Raw genomic sequence first — 25,011 nt, 5'->3', positions numbered from 1 at the left:
GGCCCGGCCCAGCGGCGGTGCTGCTGCTCTCCCCGAGCGGCCCGGCCCGCGGATGCTGTGGCAGTTTCTGTACTCCTGCAGTGAGGTTTCTGGTGCCGGCTCCTGCCGGTTGTTACTGGCGGCGTTGGTGTTAATTAACCTCTTCCTGCCACTTAACAAAAAGCAGGTGAAAAAACCTTCCAACTCTTTGGGGTTTTTTAATTTTCGTTTCAAAAGACAAATGGTAATAAGTAAATTAAGTCAAAAATAGCCTTACAACCCCCCAAAAACTTTGGGACAAAGTTACCAGGAAATGCTGGGTTACTCTAGCACTGAAAGTAACGTGAAAAAACTCAGTCACGCTGTCTTGTTTTGTCCTCCTCCCCATACACCCTTCGTACAGGGGCTCAGCACACGTATGACGAACGCAGCACTCTCTGCCAGCTCCTCTCTTAAAATAAGTACCAAACGATGTGCACACCACTAACCCGCTACAAACTAAAAAAAAAAAAACCAAAATCCCAGAGAGTCACAATCCATTTCTAAAGTGAGTGAGGGACGGGGGCAGAGAGCAGCATAAGTTCCTGCAGCAGCAGCAGCACCTCAGAGGAAAATCCACTGGGTCTCACCCGGCCCCCCTCCGCAGCTCAGCACCTGCGCCCACGCTGAGCTCACCCCCTATACATTTATTTCATTTGCAGTATTTTTTATGAAAGCCTTGTACAGCACATACAAGTCAAATGGCTTTAATTTGTAGTGCTACAAACTGTAACATGCTCAGACGTGTAACTGCCTGACAGACTACACAGAAATCTGGCTTATGCTCCAACCTCTGAAAGAAATGCAAATATCCAGAAACATTCTGCTATTTCTCCAAAATTAAAATACGAAGTAAAACAAACCTACTGCCAGATTTTTCATACAAATACCTCTTTAAAAAAAATAAATCACTAAAAATTTATTATTCATTTCAGACCAGAAACAACACAGAGGAAGGAAACACATATACGTTTTCCTTTAAAAAAAATATCGATAAGAAAAGCACATATACAGTTCTTTTTTTAAAGTTTATTTTTTTAATACCTCGTCCTTTAAAACAGCCTACAAGCCAATAGCTTTATCTAGAGAAAACACAATTGGAAAGCCTTTTTATGTTGTACTGTTTTTCAGACACTTACAGGAGGTTTTTAAAGACAATTCACAGCCATGCTATTCCAAACTGCACAAATACAATTATTTAGAATTTATTCCTTACTGTGGCAATTTTTACTTTGGTATATTTTTCAGAATTTCCTGGGAAAACACAATCAATTGCCATCTAGCTTAGCGCACCTACACTATTACCTATTTCTCTACATTTTTTCTTTATAAATCAACCACAAACATTTTAGAAGTATTTTACATATATATAACAAAGTCTTAAAAAGGACAACACAGCAAGAGAAATGCTCAGAAACAAACTGAAGGTGTAAATGACCTCCTCCCATGTTCCAGACGTACCTACAAAATCCCTGCTCACTGGTACAGGATTATACATGCCATTATGAGTTTGGCCTCTTTATATTTTGTACTATTTTAACACCCCAAATTTATAGATTTTTAAAATTGGCATGTTAAAAGGGCTTTATTTAAGGATTTCAATGAAAATAGTGTTATGTTTTGTCATATTACCATAATCCTTCTTTTTAAATCACTTAGAATTTCAGTATAACCTAATTAAGTAATTTTAAGTAAGTCTTAACCCAAATACATAGATCTAATAAAAATGTATTTTGCAAACAGGGAAAAAGGACTTCTAAAATGGATTCCTCAGGTATGAACAAAGATGCTGAAACATTTTCTCCTCACAAACTTTGAGATCTCAACTATTTCACAGCGCTTACATTTAAAAAATAAAATACTTATAAGAAAACAAATTTCAGCAAATATGAAGCATAATGTTTCATTCCAATTTTATTTGTTTATTCCTTTTATATTTAAAAGAAATCTTTCAATTTTCCTTGCCAAAAGGGAGGGAGACTAGGGGAAGAAAAATACTGCAAAATCCTAGCTACCTATCTTCACATATTGTTTTTTTTTCAAAGCCCTTCTAACAGCTGTTTATATTGGTTTTAGATATTGTATATTATTTTGCCAGTGGAAATAATATTATTTGGATTTTTTGCCTTTTAAAAGGCTACAGAACAACATTACAGATTTTAGAGACTTCTAACCATTTTTAATTTCTCTCTTTTTAAAATGCTACAAACATCCCATTTGGTAAATGGAATTTATATTTCTCTCTTGTCTAAATTATCAGAGTTGAATCAACAATTCAAAACAGAAAGAACAAGTGATGTACCATAACACAGCAGCAAGTCCAACACTTTAACACAGCTCCTCTGTCTATTGGTGTATAATAAGCTTACATAAAGTATAAAGTATCTCAGAAATACAGCCTCTTTCCTGATCAGAAAATTTTACTTATTGACTCATTTGACCTCAAGGAATCGCATTTTCCCAAAAAGCATCCTATCTATAGCTTTATGCCACTTACTGACTCTCGCTTAATTAACCAGCATGCTTTAAAAACAAGTATCATTCCTTCAACTTAATCAAAGGAGACTATTTTTAATTGCTACCACATCAAATATATTTGTCAATACAATAAAGCCACATACAATTAGAAGGAACTGATTTTTTTAGCCCTGTCTTTAACCAACCATAAATTACAGCATCCACTTCCAAATTATCTGCTGTTCTAATATGAGATGAACTGAAACACACACCACAGCTCACAGATACATCTATCTTTCTATAACATCCTATCATTTGCATCTTTTAATGGGAAAATCCAGTATACCACTGTCAGCACTGCTATTCTCCTGCAACCAACTGGACTTCAGAAAGACTTGGCATTAACTTCCCTCCCTCACAACACTTTGCCTCCTCACCTCTCTCAAAATAAAACAAAAATATTACTGCTTGTCTGAAACAGCAATAAACTCCCAAACCGAAAAGGCCAAAAGGTCAGGTATTATTTAATCCAAACAGGAAAGTTTTTTGCTGTCTATGTGAAAAGCTGTCAGTGACAGCCCATTACCTGAGAAGTGACGCTCGGTCCCCTTGGACAGCCATCCTTCTGTCCAGGACAGGGGCTCCCCAGCGCTCCCTGTAACCTAGGAGAGAATAGATTAAAATTATTATATGCTTAGACCCATTTCTGCACATTCAGATTATCTGGCCCACACAAGGCTTTGTATCTCTTGGTCTGAAAAGCATCTTAAAAACTCCTATTACATTCTAATTAGAGCCCTTGAAATTATTTTTGATAAATCAGGTACACGTGTCAAAAATTAGCTCCCTAAATGGTCAATCGAAGTACCAGATTCTCCAGATCTGCTTTTCAGTTCTTAGAGGCCTGTATACTGCTGTATGCTCCATCTCATTAGCAACATTTAATCTGCAACTGGCATGATCTTATATTAAAAAGGAAAAAATAGTTTATTTTACAAATATTGAAATCTGATTTTTTTTTTTAAAGCCATTTACACGAGGGACAGAGTCCTGAGATATTCCTTCCCATGACAACTTTTCCCTCCCCTGTTTTAAAAGCTGAATCCCCTCTCAGATAAATATGGTGTTTGCTTTACCCATTTTTCTGTGATTTGTGTTATTGTGTACCTATTTGTGATGCTGCAGAATTTACACAGGCCCGTAGTTTTGAGGCTTCTGTTTCCTCCCTTTACCTGCAAGGAAGATACCAGCTCAAATCATTGCCTATACACCCTTTTTATGACCTTTATCCCTCTACGCTTTTTCAAACAAATGTGAGAGGAAAAAAAAGTTAAGATAATGAGTACAAATTCACAGTGCACTACATTTCCAAAAAAAACCCCTTGTTTCAGTTTGTCAGTTAATAGGCATTATCAATGTAAGTCATGGTCAGAAAGCCTCAGGACTGTAGGTGTAGTATATATGACTAAACTGCCTTTTCTTAAAAAAAAAAAAAGGATCAGTCTGTGTTGAAATCTTTCCTTCCATCTTTTACCCTTCTCCTTCCATATATTTTACCCTCCTCATACTGCTTGGATCCTAGCAGACTGATGTTGCACATGTATTTTTCCACCCCATTTCCTAGACATTGACAAATGTGAACCAAGGAAGAATTTTGCACAATGTTAACTTATCTAAACCATTTCCTTCCCCCATTCTCTCTTTTTCTACATGGCACCCTATGCTTGTTTTTACCCTCTGCTCTTTCTTTGTTTGGACTTTGCCCACTTTTCTGTACATTTGTCTCCTGCTGATCCTATTAGACCGGGCAGGAAGAACTGAATGTCTGTCTCTTCCATTTGCTACACTGTCTCTCATTTTTTAGTGTTTTACAGATTAAACGCATTCTACCATCATTTTCATATATTTTTTTAAATACTTTCCCCCCCCCCCTTCTCTAGGAACTTGCTGATTACAGTCATTCATACTTTTGCAAAGCAAGGTGAGCCCTGTCCTGCTCCTGTACATGCTCCTGTCAGCATGCTAAGTGTAAATGACTTGAAAGCCTGTGATGCAAAGCATGAAAAAGAAAAAGGGGGAGAACATGTAGAGATGCCCCTTAGCATCATAAAGAAAAAAATGGACATTTTTAACTGATTCTGACTTTTTAAAGAGATACCATCAAGGCAAAACGCCTACCTTAGGGGAAATCTTTATCTAGATCACTAGCAACACTTTCCTACACTAATAAAAGTAAAGAAAAATTTTAAATTCAAATTTATTGTTCAGCATCACCTGTTTAGGATTTACTTTTCTGCATTTCATTCAGCCTGGGGAGTGAAAGTCGCCTGTTGGTTTCACTTTTGTTCTCAACTAGTTTCACTTTCATGCACTGGCAGAATCTTTTATATTTTCAGTTCAGCAATGCTAAAGAAGGCATTTACATTTTTAAACAGTCCTCATTACACCTATAATATGAACAATTCATGTCCATCTCTTTCCCAGGACACTAAGAAAAAATTATTTCTGGGCGTAAAATGTAATGAGCAGCATCTTTCTAAAGGAGCAGCTTTCACCTGTCTTAGGTTGTGGTCTGCTCCTTCTTTCCCTGAAATCAATAGGAAACGTGCCATTAACTTCCCTGACAGCAGGATCAGGCCTCTGGGTCTGTAATCTGCAACAAAGTAATGCCATATGCAAACCAATATATTCCTTACAACATACAATGTTTGCCTTCGATTATTTTCCTATGCAAACTCAAGGGAAAAAAACAGCCCCTGCATTTTACCTTTCTGTATACTTTTAAATCAGCGATAAATGCCCTTCCTGACACAGACCACAGAAATTAGAGGGTATCTATCCACTCTGGTTTGCATGGGGAGGGAAACACTTTATCTCCCTGCTACCAATTGCAAATAACTCTTTCTCCAACTTGCGCCAAGCTCAACCTATAGGAAACGCTCCAACCCACACAGAACCGTTACTGTCTTGCACCAGGACCTTGTTAATCAAAGTTGCCAAAGCATGTACTTGTGTAAAACCTCATTCTTTCCAGGATAAACCACAATGCTTTCAGAAACCAGAACTATTAACAGATTTTTTAAAATGGCTTCCATTTATATTTTCAAAACCTTGCCTTCTGTATTACCTTCCTGTCTCTACGGCACAGCCTCCAAAACACAGCTGTGAACTCACAGGTATGTGTAGGCGGGTGCATATACATACACTGGAATCCTCCTCTAGGTACCAAAGCACTGCAGTCTCTGTCTTTGTAGACATAAGAGTTTCGGAGACATTGAGACTTAATGGAAAGACTTAAGGGTTTATAGGAGCCACGCAACATTCATTTTTTCAACTTCTTTCCTAGAAATTCTGTGTCCCACAAGCACACGCAGAAACTGTCACTAGCTGCTTACAGGAATTACTGTCCTGTTTACATGCCAAAAGTTAATTCTTAAAAGCTTACGTATGCAACTCCTGTGAGAATACTCACATCTCAGTTTTATTTACCTTACTGTTTCATTTCACCATATGAAACGTGAGCAGAAATGGGGAACTGCATTGTGATCATGCACCCACTCGCTTCACAGACACACACTTTTCTGTCTGAGTAGACTGTGGTACTATATATTTGACTTACATTATCACATCTAGACACGAGCAGCTTCCGCAGCACTATGTAGCACATGTTCCCATTTTCTCTTTCCCTGGATGCCACTACACAGGAGAGGAGTAACTGTGCTCTCAAAGACTTTCTTCCCGCCTTCCTTCTCTACCTTCACCTCTCCTCTCCTTTCCCCAGAAGACATCTTTCATGTTTCCAAGGCCAATTCAACATGAGACTTACACACACACTTAATTTCAAGTGTACAGATACATGCCCTGTGTTCCGTGGGGTTATGTGCTTGCCTAGGTCAACCGCACCTTGAAGTGCTTCAGTGCCAAACAGACAGACCACCACAATCACCTGGGTCACAGAAAACTCTCTTCACCAGAAACCACGATCACAACACTGACTTTCACAGACTCCCAACGCACTACATCTATGTTCCAGCATAGCCACATTCCTTGTGGGTGCCAAAATTCACTCTTTTCCAACTGCAATGTCTAAAACTTTTTTGTCCCTAATTTCCCAGTTTGCAACGGAGCTGTTGATACAGTGTTTTGGTGGGAGTTAGCTATCACACAGATATTGCATCAGGCTTTCAACCACGGTTTCATCTCCCTCACTGATAAGCGTCCTGGGAGAAAGGCTGGGCTACCGCTAGCTTTCATTGCATTAGCTTTTAGGGCAAAGACCTTGAATTGTACCAATTTCTTTAAGATATGATGAAGCTTAATTTAGAGGACACTCGTGAAATCATTAAATATCCATCAACTAATGTTGGTGAATAATTACCAATGAGAGAAATAATTACAGGGAAATACAATGGCCTGTTTCAAAATGGTTCCTTTAAAGATGTTTCATGACTTAGATTTGCTCTTAAATGCTGCTCTTGGTGCACACTTATAGAAATTATTTCCTTCTGGAGCATTCCGTCCTGTATTTTACATGGCTTTTATATAAATATTTACTGTACATTTTTGTGTTAATTAAACTAGCCAGATAATTTTAGCTGTGTGATGATTGCTATTTGTCTTTTGTCTTCTGATATTAAGGATATTAAGGCCTCGCAGCAAGTATTAACAATAGCCCCTTCAAAATATTACGAGTCTGGCAGAGGGGCAGAAGACAGTTACACGGGAAAGATGATGGAAAGAGGGTTGGTGTTCATTCCAAGATACTTAACGTTATATGAATTCCTGAAGCACCCCATGAGGTACCTTGCTGAGCCATGCCAGTAGTCTTGAAGGGCTCTGCAGCCTCTCCTTGGGGTTCAGCCCTATCCTGACAGGTCCTGCCACAGTACAAGAGGCTACCACAGGGACAGCCTGATCCTCTCTCCTTTTCCCATCTGGAAACAAGGAGAGGAGCAGCTATTAACAAATATTCGTTAATGTATTTGTTTTGGAAGTCATCAGGCATAACCCCTGATGCTATGTAATAGTCACATTATTAATAATAATTGTAGCGGAGAGGAACTGTCATGACAGGTAGGTTAAACTGAGGAACAGAGATGTGAACAGGTCAGACAGTGTCTGTGACAGGTGTACAGAGCACAGCCTAGGGTCACTGACTTTTCACCTCTTTTTCGCTCTAGTTCAGTCTCAGATACACCAGACTTTAGCCTTTACTTTTTTTCTGACCTCTTAAGCAGTGCCCTGATCCTAACTCAATGGGGCATTCACACAGGAGAGACCAAGTTGAGCAGAGCCGTACCCAGGCTCGCTGCTGGGGCCAGAGATCCCTGGAGAGCATTTCAGTCACATTGAGGACCCCTACAAGTGCCTGGGAGCCAACAGCATCTTCCTGTTTGCACAAGGGGGCTGACAGAGATACAGTCAATATTACAACACAGGTATCGTAAATGTCACCTAGCCCTGTTTTAAACAACCAATGTAATGCCAACCCATAGATTTCCAGTACAGTCTTCTCCAACTTCTAACTAAAGACCTGCTGATGAAGAGATCTAAAACCATATACCCACAACACAGGGAAAAAAAATACTTTCATCTTTTCCTTAAAGCAAATATACCAACATTAAAACCTCTCTCTATTGCCCATATCTCCTACCAAGAATAATTGTGTCTGAAGAGGAACATGAGATGAAGATGGCTGTAACCCAGATATGGACTTTGCACTGCCATGGAATTATGTAGGTCCTCTGCCACTATCAACAGACCTTCACCGCATCCAGGTTCAACAAATGTGGTTTCTGCCACTTTCTAAAACCGTGCTGCTAGGGAATTCATCGCTAGACGGGAACTTCACCTCTGCGAAAGAAGCATTTTTCATACTACGGGTTGCAAAAGGACATAACAATATTCACAGTGTTAGAAAAAATAAAGTTTGTCAGCAGTAGCTCCATTTTTCACAGCAGAGGGCTGAGAAGATCCTGCAAGTATCCAGGGTAGCCAGGAGGCTGCTAACTACCTTGGCTTGCTGGCAGCAAGTCCCATCTCCCTGGAAAAGTGAAGGAGTTTTCAGACAGTGGTTACAGAGTCTTAGTCTCTACTATTGAAAAGGGAAGAATTCAAGACACTAACAGGCAGAGAGGTGAATTCAATGGAGGTCACAGATTCAGAATATTTGATAAATACTGCACAAATGGATATAATGACATTGGATATAGTAGAACACAAACCCCAGAAGTACATATACTGCCTACTAACAGAAAAAGGGACTGCACCACAGGTACCAAGCACTTGATCACTATAAGATTTAAAAAAAAAAAAAAAAAGAAACACAAAACTTTTCCTAGCGGTGATCTGACTGATAGAAGATTTATTGGACTTGATCAATTAACCACACCCCATTTGGTGCCTACCTTTCTACCATATATTCTGTATCCTTCTACAATTAAAAAGCAGGGCATGATCCCCACCCTTTTTGATCCAAAAGCTTTAGTCCTTCTGAATGAGTTATTAGTGGAAGAACGGGAAGGAACTACACACCACTTGTCTCAGTTGGAAGAAATGTTCAGCATGTCTAAAAATCCTGCGGACTTTGATTGTCTCAAAATGCATCATGACCTTGGTACCTGTCATTTATTTTGGCTTGTAAGGAGACAGCTGATGAGCTTGCTCTATTTCCCTCTGCCATTTTGAAGGGCTTCAGCTATGAAAACAACTTATTGCCAAACAGCTCTTCTATTTTCTTGTGCTTAGACCAGTTTTGCATGCTTCCAAGGTCCTTACCCACCTGTAGCCTGGGGGAGATGGTATGCCATTTCTGCTACCGCAAATCTGACAATAATATATTTTACTTCTTTCTACATTTTATTTGACATTTCAGGGCACCTAGGCAAATGGCATACGTTCAACTCATCATATTAAATTAAACTGCTTGTGACAGATAAAATACCCCTGATTTCTCCTCCTCTTTTAACAAGCTAGCATAATAAATAACAATCTCTGGTAAAAAAAAAAAAAAAAAAAAAAAAAAAACCAGAAACCATCTACTAACAGAGGATGACCAGAACATCCATTTTTATCCTCAGGAGGACCATCCAAAACCCTACTACACCTCAGGTTCTCAAGAATGCATATTCATGGGTTGTAAACCCAGCTGTGTCCAACTAAACTTGGACATATGGTAGAGCCATCCCTTTCCTGGACACTAAGTCTAGCCATTCCCAAATATCACGGCATATTTGTAAGCACTGAACAAGTGAGGGGCTTCCCAATAGTGCAATGCTGAGCATGCCATAACAATTTAAATGGAATGAAACAAAATCTAACAGACTTCCATAAAAAGAAAATTAATTGCTCTGGTTTCAGAAATATCCTGAGTGTGACTTCGATTTTTTCCCCTCAAAAAAAAAAAAATTAAAAAAATTAAAGTGCTTTATAAAAATTACACCAACTCTCCTACAGATTTTTATGAAAAATGAGGCCCTGTCAGTCTTTACCATGAGCATTTCTTACTGTTCTATATGATTTTGCAGTCCCTCAATATAAATAGCTGAACATTTCATAAAAAGTTTTACATTATTTGTCTAAATAGTATAGGACTTTCAGTCGTAGCTAATAGCAACCTTGACTTCTTCAGCTGCCCAATCATAGTCAAAATGATCAGAAACCAGGCAGGGGCACAGATGAAGATAATTTGTGCTCGATATTTATCCACACATGGTCAATTAATTACAGACCTATCTGTAAACAATGGTTCTGGGTCCAAGTACTTACTCCTGATCAAAGTAGTATGAAGTGGCCACTTCATATAGGTTAAGGTAAGATATTTCAGCTCAGGTTTTGTCTCTCACAAGAATGGTATTGAAGTTGGTCTTACTGTGCTCTGTCCAGGGACCCAGCCAGATGCCAGAGTATAAAGTCAAACAAAAGAGAAGATTCAAGCAGATTAATTCAAACTTCACTCTGTCACTCTTCTCAGATAAACTAAACACGGGGAGAACACTGTTAATTGACACAACCTAGCTAAGATTTTTTCCCCTTTTGGACCTTCAGAGCTTATATACCACTTCCATACCGTGCAGTTGAAGAACATCACCCATACTGCATTATTGTTGCACATCTGTGTGCAACTAGTGAACTCTGAAATTCCAGAGAATGACCTTCATATACAGGAGAAATTCTCAATTTTAATTACGTTTAGAAAACGAAGCACATGTGGAGCCCCCATGGAGGGCAAGCAAATCTATCATCATCCACCTGCTTTTTACCAGTTGTTAGTTTAAGGCAGGCATTAATACCTTCCAGCTCCATGTCATATGGGTAAGGAATAAATGCACCAACAGCTAGGTGACATAGGATTTATTTTATATAGAGTCCATTCTACATAAGAATATTTTTTTCAAGAAAAAAAAAAAAAAAGTAGCTCTCTATTCCTAAAGCTTCAGTTTCATATAAGTAAGCAGATAGAATAATCACAAAGTCCAACCCATAAATACAGACTTCTGTACACAGAAATATTCTGATAAATACAACCTGATTAAAACCAACTGCACCATGCACTAGAATGTAGCCAAACAATTTTTACAAAGCCAGGCCTGACCCAAAATTTCTGGAGGACTGTGCAAACGCAGTCAGGTACCAGGGACCTGGAAGGGTCCCCACACCAGAGCTGGGCAGCTCTGGGGACAGGCAACCCATCTCCCAGCTGCAAACCTCAGCCTGTAGCTCCGACTCATCACATCTCAACTCCGAACTCCAGCACAACCCAGGCACTGCTATCACGTGAGCCCAATGATCACTGACAAGCTTTTGGCTGGATTTATATAGATCAGACAGTCTATATAATTTCACATCTTCACACCTATGATTTTATACGAATTGAAATTTTATGTCTTCAGTTCAGCAATTTACAAAGAAGTTTGGTGTTAACCCACTTAAATCCAGATATCCTTGTATTCTGACCGCTTTCCCTTTTGGTTGCCATTAGATGCCCTTGTGCACGTAGTGCCGTCTCATATCCCTATGTCAGGAAACACAGATTTGCTGCATTATTATAACAGAAATGTGGCGAAAATTATTTGAATGGTTTCTTTAAACCTTAAAAGCGTGAGGCCTGGTTGTTTAAATAGCATTCTATACTGTAAGTATAATGACCATTAAAACTAAGAGTTAATAACTAAAACCACAATTTACAACCTCTGATAAACATTGAGGCCAATTAAATGTTTTTGTTTCAGTGAAATAACTTTAATTAATGGTATATTTTAGGTTTAAAAATGCATACTAGTAGCAGCATGTCATTATTACCCCATGAATTTGTCTTACAGAAACACAGGATTTTATGTGAGTTGGGAAATTATACTAATCTGAGTCCTATTTTTCCCCTCTCCCAAATTAACCAGGGGGAAAAAGGGAAAGGGAAAACTTAATTAAATTAATTAATTAAATTAATTAATACTTTTCCGGACAGGATGGATTTTTATAGACCAGAGACCAAGCAATTGGGTCTTCTTGTTTGAAATACATTAACAATGAAAACTGTGTCAAAAGTACTAGTATTAGTAAATAAAATAGAAATCTAGATAGCTGTAATAGGAAAAAAATATTAAAATTTGAACCTCAAATATAGATATTCCTCTGGTTATAAGATTACAGCCACAAATGAGGAAACTGCATTCCAAATCCTGCAGTATCTGCCTTGCCTAATCTCAGGCTATCATCAGCAGGAGTTCTGACTGCAGGACTTTGTCTTATATTTATGGTGTCCTACAGAAGAAATTCATATCAAATTATATAATAATGGTTTACTGTACTAATAATTTATAGCTGAATCTTCATCATCTTCCACATCTGCCTTAGTTTAATGTAAAAATTAAAATCTTGGAAAACTTTTTTTAGGACTTAAATCAGACTTGTAATATGTTTGACCCTTTCAGCAACTTGGGCATTATTTCTAGAGAGCAAAAAATATATATAATTTGTGTGTCAGGAGAACAAAACATTTAAAAAAAAAAAAAGCAACAGAGGTAAGCATTTGTTAATTTATTCTGGAGAATTTACTATTCACCTCTAAAACTATTTATTAATAAAGAAAGAATGAAGCATATTACTAGTCAATTCTGTTTTCCATATTGGGGTTAAACTATAGCTTACAGAGCTCACTTTCTATTTAATGAAATATTTAATAACATAATCATATTTAAGCTTATTAATACGTCTTTTAAAAGCCCATGATTTTATTGAAGCACATACAATTAGCAAACTCAAATTTAAGGTAGAATTTCAGTGGAAATTGTAGTTAAAGTTGGACTTTGTTCCTGACATTTATATTTCTGTGCTGCCACTACATTGAGCCAACTCCGAGATCGCTCCCACTTCAGATCATATTGCACCTACCTTCCATTTAGTTTGTAAAGTCTAGCTTATTGTACTGATTATAGCACAATATGGCCATAAACAGATGCCCACTGATTTAAAAATTATCTGGAAATAATTCTTTTTCCTTGAAAAAATTAGTTTTGTGGTGTTCGTGTCTCCATTGATCAGATATATGCAGTTATTCTTTTCCAAGGTAAACATTTAGTTTTACTTAATACATAAACCCATCATTTTTTCAATGCAGTTTCAATTAAATTTAAGGAGCTGACCAGTCTTTCGAAAAGCTAAGTTCTGTGGCAGAACTCTCCTCATGAGTTTTAATGGCATTCTTTGAATTTGAATAGATTACCAAAGTGAGAAAGCTGTTCTCCCCTCTTCACAAAATTGCATCAGACATTTAAAAACTTTTTTATTCAAATATGGGGTGGTTTTTTGGTTTGCTTTTATTCTTTTAAACTCCTTCCCTTACTCCAAGGACTTTAAAACTTCAATTGCATAAAGTTACTTGTGCAAAATTACTGTGTATCTCCTTCTGTCAGTAATTTCTTTCGATGGCAAAACAAAATAGTTATTTATTCTTTATCATAAATTTCAAAAACAACAGGGATATTGTGTTTATTATTCTGGAAGCCATAAAAGGAAAAAACTCCCAAGAATATTAAGTAGAAACTAATAAGATAGCTTCCAGACAGATGATCAATATGGGGCTCTTGACATATATTAATTATTACAAATGCTTTTATTTGGATAAACCTTCCTGTAGAATATTTATGTAGCTCATTGTTCTATTAAATAAGTCTTGGTTAAACTTACAAACAAGTATGATGTAACCTTGTCTGCTCAGTCGGTTTAATGAGATATGAACTATCTATAAATAGCAATCTTTTATCGTAAGAAGATTTATAAATAACCTATACATAATAGGCAAAAATATATCAAGCCACATTTAAAGATTTAGAAACATTTTTAAATTTTTTAAGGAAGATTTGAAACAGATTTTTTTTTTTAAATCTCAGTTTGTTTTCATTGCTAACTACTTAAAAGTCTTAAGAAAGAACAAACCCCCCCACTAAGATTCAACAATGCAAATTAATGTTCCTAATAATTGTAACTGTATGTACATCCACATGTTTTGTTAATTATTATGTACAGTTTTCAATTTGAAATAAAGGGCTGTATTCCAGCTTCAGTCAGTTATAAGTAAGATAATATTATAACTTTCAAAAAGCTTCTCATATAAATTAACTTTAAAAAAATGTTCAAATAATTTCCTGTTAGTAATTTCAAAGTAAAAAAATCTGCTTCAAGAGCAGGAGCATTTGTGAATTATGATCGAATTTACTGACTTTTTTTTTTTTTTCCTGATTCTCTGTAGAAAAGTCAATAGCAATTTTTGCAAAAGAGGAAAAAACATCACTTTTTAATAGAAATATGTTCAGTAAGGATGAGTAATGATTCTAATATTTTAGTTTTTAAGTCATATGAATTAGCATGAACTATAGGAATCCACAGGATAGTAATGAACCCCAAAACTGACTTCTGTTTATTGTTTGTCCTTATCAAAGTATTTTCTCTTTGTACAAAATGCAAGCTTTAATCCTGCCAATTACCCCTCCTCAAAGGTTGTCTCTGCCTATTTAAACAATGTATTTACCAAACTACAAATTTAAACTGAGAAATACAAATAAAGATTTTTTTAATGTCTGAAAGACCAAATCTGTATAGTTTATTAAAAGAAGTTTTCTTGATGCAAAGATTTCTCTGCTTCATTTTCTATTGTTAACAATAAAATATCAATACTTAAATAACTAAGTTTTAGATTCAGCAGCTAGATCTAATTGTTCTAATTGCCCAAACATATTTCTGTCTTTATTCTGCAAGGGCAGGGCTTTATTTGTTTTGGATCCTATATATGTTAATGAAGAATGTAAAACATCTAAGTCCTGCAAACCACTGAAAAACAGTAGATAAATAAGACTGATTTCTTTTTATCAAATTATCAGCTGATAGGCTAATAATAGCAACCACCTAAAAGCTTTTTTTATAGTATTTGCTACTCCTGTTTGTTCAGATTTTAATCTAAAATTTTTGTTGCTTTGATTTTAAAGAAACAGTGAAGTTTTATTCTTTAGAAGAATACTGAAGAGTTAATAAATTCTATTTTAAAAGCTGACATGAAATTCAATCTTCCTTTGAAGTCAAAGGGAATTTTACCATTGTTTCAGAAGAGCAGGATCAGTCTACAGGAATTTAAAATTCAATTGCCTCCTAACTTTTACCATACGAATTTGGTAAAATTTAGGTATGCTTACTCTTTGGACATATTTGATAATTTAAATCTTTTTTATTACTGTTAGGAAATAAATCCAGCAAAAGGGGAAAAAAAATATTTAGCTGGTATTTTGGCTAAAGTATACCACTTCAGCTTTTTCCTCTGTATATTAAGGTACAAAACACCCCACCCTTGCTCTAAATAGATTTCACAAATACTTGTATTTATATCTATATTAGATAACTGAGCTTACTTTGTTTTATATTTAGCTGCATACTGCGTAGTACTTTGTCTATTATGAGTCTAACTTCCCAGAATACAATATAAAAAAATATTTTCCCTGAAAATGATTTTTCAACTGGATGCCATTTAGTATAAAAATTCAGTTAAAAAAAAAAAGCTGCCCAGTGAAATTATCTGGCTGATGGCTGTAGTCCTATAGTGTTTTCCTTAAATTTCAATCTGCTCTAATTTTTAATTTCTTTCAACTCTGAATTCTAGGTAATTAAGAGAACCTGTCTCTTTATGTCAATCTTTCACAATATGTAATATATACAAACAAAGGCTATGTAAAGCTTGAAAACCCCCCCCCCTTTTTTTTTTTTTTCCCCAGATGAAAGAAATTTCAGGCAGTACATTTAAGAGCAGTAGGTATTTTGCCTAAGTTATCTAAGGAGGTCAAAAGACCTGTATGAAATTTCCCTTAATATGGAAAATATGTTTTTTATGGTTATGTGAAAATAATGTTTGTAGTAATATGTTATCAAAGCAGCTTTGAAAGCTTATATAGTTACCTTTTCTGAATGTTCTGGCTACTTCTGGTTCTCCCTCATCTGGAAGAAAAAGCTGGTTTCCAAGTTAAATTTGCAAATTATTGTTACAAAACCAATCACCAATTTCTTTCCTTTAAAAACTTTAGTACTTTGTAACATTTTTATTTAGTTAGTTAAAGATTCAAGCTGCTTGTCCTGGAGATTTTTTGTAGAATTGATTAAAGCAGATCCCAAATGTCCAAGGAAAGAAACCCCAACAAAACTACAGCTAAAGGCCTTTTTTGATTACTTGGTTTTCAATTTATTTGAAATACTTGATATTGTTTTAATATATAGTGCATTTGGAAACATGTAGTTAAAAGTTTTAACTTTTACTTTTGATTTACTGCTTTCAAAACTTAGCCAGGTACTATGAGAGGAAGCACTGCAGCATTATCAACTGGAGGTGCTACCCGGGCTGTATTATGTTAACCTGCACTCCTAGGAATAATCCTGATCCACAGAAATATTCCTATTGAGTTCCTTGAGATTATTTTCATTAATATGCATGAATATTCACTAGAGGTTGTAGGATTTAGCCTCCAAATAGCCAGCAGAGATCCCTTATTTGTTCAGTAAAGAACAGAAAGCATCTTTAGTTCTGATGTTCATAGAAGCTATTTTAACAGGGCAAAATAATTTTGGAAATCATTGTTTAGATTTAGCCCCCAGGATTTATAAACTCCTTCAGTAAGCAGTGCAGTTTAACCTCATGTAAAAATGACTCTGAGCCCAAGAAGGAGAATGTGGTTCAGAGACAGAGCAGGACGCTCGCTAGCCCCCCAGCCCCGCGTGGTTCCAGACACCCAGGTCCCCTGCAGGGTCAGGACCCCGGGCACTAGCAAAAGCAGGGCTGAAAGGTCAGCTTCCAATCCACAAACCTGCAGGTGTCAAATAGAGAGGGCAATGGAAAGGCACGGCAAGTTAGTCAGCATCAGGCCTTTGTGGTGCATGCTCTTGCTGGTGTACAGCTGTGCAAAATGGGTAGTCCCATCTCTTTTACCTGTGACCTTGATGCCACTGGTCTATGTGCTGTTAAGCCACAGGCTTCCCCTCTCCCCCCAGAAAAGAAGTAAACTGGCAAGAAATTTTCCCAGCAAATATAGAAAGGGTTGAACTGGGAGTGGAGAGGTAGAATTGGTGAAAACTCCTTTACTTTCTCAAAAAAAAACCCAAAACAAAAAATTAAATCGGGATGGTCTGGTAAAGACTAACCAAACCAAGCAGCAAAGCTTTGCGCTGCTGGTTCTTCCAGTTGCCAGAATCAAAGCAAGTCTTTGAGAAGGTGCTGGGCAGGGAAGGGTTAACAATGTTTTTGTTATGGAGAGACACTGATGGCTCCATTTGAGGTGACAAAGCTAGTTATGGGCCTGATCCAAGGAAATCGGGAGCACTTTCAGCAGAGCAAGAGCTTGAAACAATACGAGGTGTAGGAAACTACACCTTGTGTCATTTTGTAAAGCTGTTGCCAAAAATAAAGCTTTGATAACATTTCTGTTCCGAATTACCCTTCTTTGAGCCAAAAACTGTCTCACTAAATTAAAATGGGACATCTAAAATTTCAGTCTAGATGTGTAACAAACTTTTATTTAAATGAGATGTGAAGCTTATTTAAAATGGAATTTAGAAGTTCTCCTATTTTAACTTCCAAAAAGTAAAAAAATGCATTCCTAATAAATAGAAATTAGTGCTATTCAGATGATTTTGAATATTTCTGTAATTGCAAGCAAAACAAGTTGAAGTTCTGAGCCCATTAATCACTAATAAAGACAATTATTTAATCTGGAAAAGGTGCTTTTATATGTGGAAGGTAACTATTACAAGGTATGAAAAGAGTTAGTCTGCTTTAAAAGGGTACCTGCTCCACAGGTATTATGACCCATGGAGTTGCTGATTTTACCCCTTTTTAGCCCTTCCAGAGTAGATCATGATACATTAGTGCTTCTCTAAACAAACTACCCTCCCTTTTGAAAGTCCCTACTTCCAAAGGGTTAATCTCACACCTTAATCCCAAATTTTATTTTTTGAAAGGTCTGCGACTTAACTGGAATCTAATGGTCACAGCTTGGTCTGTTGCCAGTTGCAGGGCTCTCTCCCACTGACTGCACAGTCTCAGGTGTGTCATCTTTGCTCTGCGCTTGCATCCTGAGCTGCAAAAAAGCCTGTCGTGAAAGTGGCCAACCCAAAGGACCAGATGGGTAAGAGTGGAGTAAGAACTACCTTCTGAAAAGTTAAAACACTCTGCACTAAGCAGCAAATATCCTTTTTATTACACTTTTACTACTAAAGCCATTAGCTAGTTTTTAAACACGGCAACTGAACCCCCAGTGCATGACTTCTGCAAGCTCCCCTTGGGATCTGATCACAAAAGCCTCTTGGGGTCTGAGCTGCTGAAATCCCCTGAGGTCAGCAAGTGTCCTGCGATTAGCCCCCAGTCCTGTTAACTCTTTGCTGCGAGTTTATGGCATGTCTGCCAGAAAAGTGACTGCAAAAAGCTACCCATCCCTAGAACATGCATTCAGTTCCCGACATATAAATGCAGTCTGTTAAACGAGAGTTACATGGTACACGGCACTGACCCGTGGCACGTAACTTCCACACATTGTAAGAGCAAAGATCCCCACATTTTACTGACAAAGTAAAGCCAAAGTCCCTGAGGTGAACATCTGCACCTGCAGTGATTTCAGCAATGTCTCTCACATATGCCAGTAAGGCTTCAGGTCCATTGCATGTACTCTTATCACTCTAATGCTGCCAAACTACCCGTACGAGATACAGAGAGCGGGACTTCAGTCTGCCTGGTAAAGCATCGTGACCTCTGACCGCCGGAGCGCAGAGATCTGCAATAAACATTATGAGAGGCAGTAAGGTGTACCTTGATTTTCAGATCTTGGGGGCTGAACTGTGGGTAATAACCTGTTAAAAAAGTTACCACCTAACTGTGAAATCACTTGCTGTGCCGAGGGACATGCCCCCTACCCAGAGCCCCAGCCCAAACCTGCAGAGTGCTGTCTGTCTGTCTTCACTCTGCAGAAGAATCAGTTTTTCCCTGGTTACAATGAACTACAGATGTATGCAAAATCTTGTCATATTTTTCACCATTACTACATTCAGAAATCTTTTTCTTAAACTTAAACAGTTTTCTTCATACACACTCTTTCCTTGAAAAAAAGCAAAAAACAATTTGCATGTACGTTACAATATATTTTCTCAATTTTTTTCTATATTAGGAAATAGAAGATTTTACTAACACAATTCTTTAATATTTTTTACTGTTTATCTAGCATCTTGATACTAATGTTTAAGGAGATGCTTAGCTGCTGAATTCCACATAATTTAGGTATTTACAAAAGCTGTGCTGCAGAACGCACACTTTTCCCCTTTCTAGTAGAATTCTGACAGAGCTAGCCCCTCTGAACCCACCCAAAACTCCAGCAACTTCACTGGTTGGAGGCGTATCGCCCTTTGATCTGTTGGTGACAGCTTGGAGGGGAAAAGGGGGACAGGACGACAACTTGAACTTGTTATTAAAGTTATACAGAGAAGACCTGCTTACCTTTACATCAGTCCCCACTGATGAAACTGTGTCCCCCTCCAGTACCTGGTTTCCTCTCCCATGGCAAAACGGATCCTATCTTTTAAAATGGATTTGACAGGTATTTATATATTGCTTTTTCCAAAAGCAATGTTAAGGTAAATGCTTTAGTTAAGGTGTATGTTTTAAACATCTTCCTTACCTTGGTTACCAATAGCACAATGAACTGCTAAAGAGAGACAGTTTAGCAAGTTCACTTGCATTTCACAGCTTGTAGTATCTGTTTGTCAGTGTGCTTTGGTCATGTTGAACAGTGAAGCTGGTCTGGCCAGCTTGCTCCTCTGCCTCCTCGAGTTCCCAGGCTCTACTCAGCCCAGGGCAGAAGCACCGAGTGGCTAAAATGGCCTTGTGATACTAATTTTCACAAATCACATAAACATTTCTAACTAATCTCCATTACGAATGTCAGAAACAAACCAGTTTTAAGCTAATCAGATCTATTTTCAAACATTTTGTTACTGTTTATTATGAACTATTTCACCCTGTTTGTTCTTAAGCAAATGTCCCCCTCGATATTAACAATGGCATATTCGGACCCCAATGTGATGTGGCCCTGTGGATTTTAATGTGCTTACTGGAAACATTGTAAACCAGGCTTCTAAGTTCAAAAAGAAAAAAAGTTCTTCTCTGACAGAGACTCTGTCAAGTGAGCTAAACACCAAGGTACTGTTCAGCTTGAAAGAAAACCATATTTCTTACTGCAGTTAGGAGAAACATGTTGAGGCTGTGTTATTCTAACCGGGATAAAAGGGATGCAAGGAGGAAGACATTCCTTTCTCTTTCCTGTCAGTTTAAGTCTTGAATGACTCCAGTGAAGTGACTGAGGTTACTTAGACTTTCTATCTCTGTAACTGAAGGTCACTTACCAATACTTCTCCTGGATAGTTTAATTGACAGACATGTCTTCTACTATTTGGTTCAAAGTTTCTGTACCTCTGCTTCAGGCAAAAATATATTAATTGGGAACAAAACACTGCCAAATTGGTCAAAGTCCTTCTGTCCCAGAAAGCAGTGCATAGACATATCAATGATTCACTACATCCTTCCACAGCATATTGATAATTATCTCCTTCACAACTCCCCAGAGAGATACAGTGGGACTTACAGTGGATGGGATGTCCTATATTGATGAGTAAAGTCCCCCTGTTTTGGACAACCTTGCTATATAAACCCTTTCATGAACTGATCAAAATCCATAGCTAATTTGCTTGCCTGTCTCCACTGCTCCTCTAAGAAAGCTGTTCCAGAACGCTACACCTGCGTTGGGTAAAGCCCTTCCCTAGTTTTGAGTTTATATTTTAGGGTCACAAATTGGAAGTACAAATTAGGACAAATCAATAAAATCTCCAAAATAAAGCAGTGCCCATCTGTCTCAAGACATTATTAATGGGCGACTAAGTAGAATTACGTCGTGAAGAATGACTGCAGAAATGCCCCTTGCTCCGGCATGTATTTCCTACTTTCATGTTTTCCAAGCCACATTGACGTCATCTACCTGGAGTCCTGCCTAGATAGACGCATGCAGCTTCTACTGTCGTCAGTGAGAATTCCCATCGTGTACCAGGGCCTCTATACAGTCCTTTAGTTTTAATACTGCCAGTACAGCGCAGTCGGTATGTCGCTGGAAGGATAAGCGCACTTCTTGCCTGGTACGGGTTGTAACTCTCTTCTTAGTCTGCAACTGTGATGTTTGGGGATGGGATTCAAGATGGGAACCCCCCCCCCCCAAACATCTATACTGTACAGGACATGTTGATACCGCTGCAGAGTTAATCTCGGCAGAGCAGGAGGAAATCTGGTAATGAACAAACTGAATAAATGTATTGGGGTGCTCCAAAATGACAGCTATCATGGAAACTTTCCCTAAATAATGATTATCTATCACATAATCAGTAACGATCTGTTCTTATCAAATTCCTTAGATAAATTAAGTCCTCATAGTGGAAATTCAAAGGTATTGGTATGAATGCCAGTTTGAAAAAAGGGGAGAAAAAAAACCTGGTGTGGCCTCACACTATATTTTCTGCACACAGAAAAGTAGTATGGCTCTTTACAGTGCTGGTAGGAAATGTATAAGCCTCGATCCATTTCAGTCATTAGATAAACTCAGCCATCTCTTGCCATATCCACCAGAATATACAAACCTTTCTGACATACATCAATGACATCAGTGATTAGGAACAAGTCATACCATTCAGAAATCAGATATTTAATGGACACTAATCCCATCATAATAATTACAAAATAATGTAATGATGAGGCAGAGTAAACAAAATATATGAACAAAAATGGCAAGGAAAAATGCAATTAGAGTCTTGGGCTTGATCCAACTCCCTTTTGCTTCAATGGGAGTTCTGATAGACTATTACCCCTACATAATTAGAGATTTAGGCTTAATCCAGCTCCCATTTTCTTCAGGGGAATTGGGATAGGCCCCTATGCCCTAATTTTCTGCTGTCTTGCCCCTTGTATACTCAGTTCTGCATAAGCAAAGTGGACCTGTTTCACCATGCTGGTACTCTGTGTCATGTTAGGGAATCACATTTCAAGACTCGGATATGAAAAGGGCGTGCAGAACAGAGCATCTAGACCTATTTTCCACTCACTTGCATGGGCCTGAATTATTAGATGAAGCAATGACAAATCAGGTCTTTATTTTTATTCAAGGTAAGGGAGACTGAAATACTTTTTTTCCTCTTACCATAAAAAAAAAAATAAATATTCCTGGTTCTTTAGCAAACTGTATGAAATGCTCTCAAGGAGATCTTCAGGAAGGTTGCTTCACTTAACAAATTAACTAGACAGAACAACTGATGGATACAGTCCTTCACTCTGGCTCACCAGACAGCTACAAATAGCCTGTAAAACATTTACAAGGGATGCAATTTCCAAACAGGGGATCAGAAATCTGAAGATCTGAATTTCTAAGCATGACGCAAAAATTAAAAAAACTTATCAAAACCAGTCTTGGCCATATTCTGCATTCCCTTAAAAAACAAAGATAACCTCTCTCACAGTGTTGCAATTCAGGCTTTTTTTTTTTTTTTGGTGGATGAGAGATAATAGTCAGTTTTGTGCAAGAATATGGACATTACTGACTTGATAAGTTAAAATATCTTTTATGTTAGCAATTATTACTGACCCTGATGTTGTCATAAGCACTCAGTGGTCCTCATCGTGTACACTGAGAATACGTAAAATGCCTGCAAACTAGCAGAAACACACTTTCCTTGCACACATGCTACTGCACATAGATATATACTGGCCCTCCAGGTCAGGCAAAACCAGGTTATCCATGTCTACATGAGTGCATGCATACATATATTATGGACCAGCACAGATCCTGACTACTACGTGTAGTAGGAACTTGAGTATGCGCATCCTTTCTCTACGGCATGGACAGACACAGCTAAATAGATATACTTATGCCTTATACTGACTTGGAAGAACTTTTAAAACGGATTGTATATCCAGACAGACACACGTAAAAATAAATACAAAAATAGGTAATCAACTATGTGACACAAACACAGGAAAATATTAAAAAAGCTAAGCACGCATGCGCAGACACACACAAAGAGAACACGTGCACAGTTACCCTCAGACATCCTGTGTACACATTCTCACATTACTGTCTGTCTGCTCAAATCAATCTGGAATTTTATTTGAGCTAGAACCATCTTTTTTTTTTTCCCTTTTTTTTTTTTTTTACTTGTATAGAGAGACTGTGTACACATAATGCTTCAAAGACACCAATTACAATAAATGCAGGCACACTTCAGTGTGTACATACCACCACTTACATACATTCCAGAGAGAAGCCCCTATTTTTCAGAAAAAAAAAAATCAGCTATTTTTCCCCATCAAGCTCTATCTCTTTATGAGCTGCTTGTGTCCTTCAGCAGTAAGTGGGATGAGAGAAGCAAAAATATCAGCTATTAAATAATAACTGCTTGGATTACATTTATAAAGATCTTTTACCTCCACTTTACTTCTTCAAGTTATATTCCAAAGTATGATTCCCACCTGCAGCCCTGTCATGAATGATCTGACTTGAAAATCAAAGCATGGAGGAGCAGAAATAATGAATCCCTTGGTTAGCACGCACAAATCTGAGGTAAAGGAACTGCGCTGGTGCCTTTCCTGTTGTTACAGATACGCTGCCATACATACATATATCCCAGTACAGGCAAAAATATTAAAAAAATCTGTTGCTGAGAAGCTAATGTTCTAAATCAGACTAATCCAAAACATACCTTAGGGGGCATGAGGAAAAGGGAGAAATACAGTGGGGATGCTTGAGCAGTGCAAGCGTTTTCTGCAGAAGACAGCCAGTGGTTGCTGTTTGGTTCCACATATTCCTTGTAATTTTATTTTATCATCCTTTTCAACCTGTTATCACTGAAATTTCACTTGGAGATCTCCATTGAAAGGATCTGCAGAAGAAATCTGTCCTGAGGAATCTGCAGAAAAAGACAGTACCTGAATAGCAAAATTAACTGAGAGCTGGTATAATCATTTTGAGAATAAAGGCATCCTGGGAGTCAGTGTGGTGATGGGGAGAATGAAAGGATAAGAGAAAACAAGGGAAACACCTCAGAGAAGCTCAGTTAAATTATCTAGAAAGCAAGAACTATGATGAAGATGAAGGTTGACAATGCCCCTTCTCCTCACGCTGGTACGAAGGTCAAGGTAGTAGTCAACATACTTTTCCTCCCTGAGACACTGGAGCATTTATTGAAGGTCTCCCATGAAAAGGCTTTGTAATAGAAGACTCTGGTACCACTGGAGTGGTTATGAGCATTGCTGTCCTTCTTATAATTATAACTAGCCCAGAGTAAAACCATGGGTGCTATGGGACAACCACATTTAGTCTCAGTGTGGTAGGGTTGTGCAGTCTGCCAACAACTGGCTGCCTCTACCCCAAAACCAATCTGAAGGATAAGCCCAGCCAGAGAAGGAGTTTGGCAGGTGTAATTATGGCACTCAGTTCTGACAGTAAGTATTAGCTCATTGCTCACCATACGTTATTGGTAAAGCCAATCATGTTCGATGGTTTCTCATTTGTTAAATGGAATAAAAAAAAAAAAAAAAAGCTGTAGGTTTGTATTGGAAGTTTTTTTCCTTCTTTTTTTCACCTAAATGGGATTATTTCTCAATTAATCTTGGTAAAATGTTTAGGGATCTCCAAGCTGGCAGCACCATATAAGTAACAAGAACCAGTTTTAGGGATGCCAATGATAAATCAACACTTGTATTGTATGAATGTATATTAAAAATATATATACATATGTAAATAAAAATGTAACAGATCATATTGACTGTCCATTCACAGTGTTGTTGTTGTGTTTTATTTTTAATATAGCTTTTACATATTAGTCTTTTCCAGCAGGATGCACTGGTGAGATGCACTGTCTGATATGCCCTTGGCCAGAATTATCCTTACACACATTGTGCAATTCACACACATTATGCAGTGTGCTATA

At 37.6% G+C, this 25,011-nt stretch overlaps 1 long non-coding RNA gene across 1 annotated transcript in view; it reads right to left on the bottom strand.

Moving 5' to 3' along the window:
• LOC113481384 overlaps positions 1-23,960 on the bottom strand; it is a 36,076-nt gene extending 12,116 nt beyond the window's left edge. The window contains exons 1-2 of the long non-coding RNA XR_003398674.1: positions 23,782-23,960; positions 3,062-3,130 (exon numbers count right to left, since the gene is read on the bottom strand). This is a non-coding gene — a long non-coding RNA (uncharacterized LOC113481384). The remainder of the gene's footprint in view (positions 1-3,061; positions 3,131-23,781) is intronic.
• Between the last annotated feature and the right edge of the window lie 1,051 nt (positions 23,961-25,011).

This window comes from Athene cunicularia, assembly GCF_003259725.1.
Source record: "Athene cunicularia isolate RWA chromosome 5 unlocalized genomic scaffold, athCun1 chr5_part4, whole genome shotgun sequence".
Classification (NCBI taxonomy): domain Eukaryota; kingdom Metazoa; phylum Chordata; class Aves; order Strigiformes; family Strigidae; genus Athene; species Athene cunicularia.
This window is presented reverse-complemented; position numbering and strand designations above follow the sequence as displayed.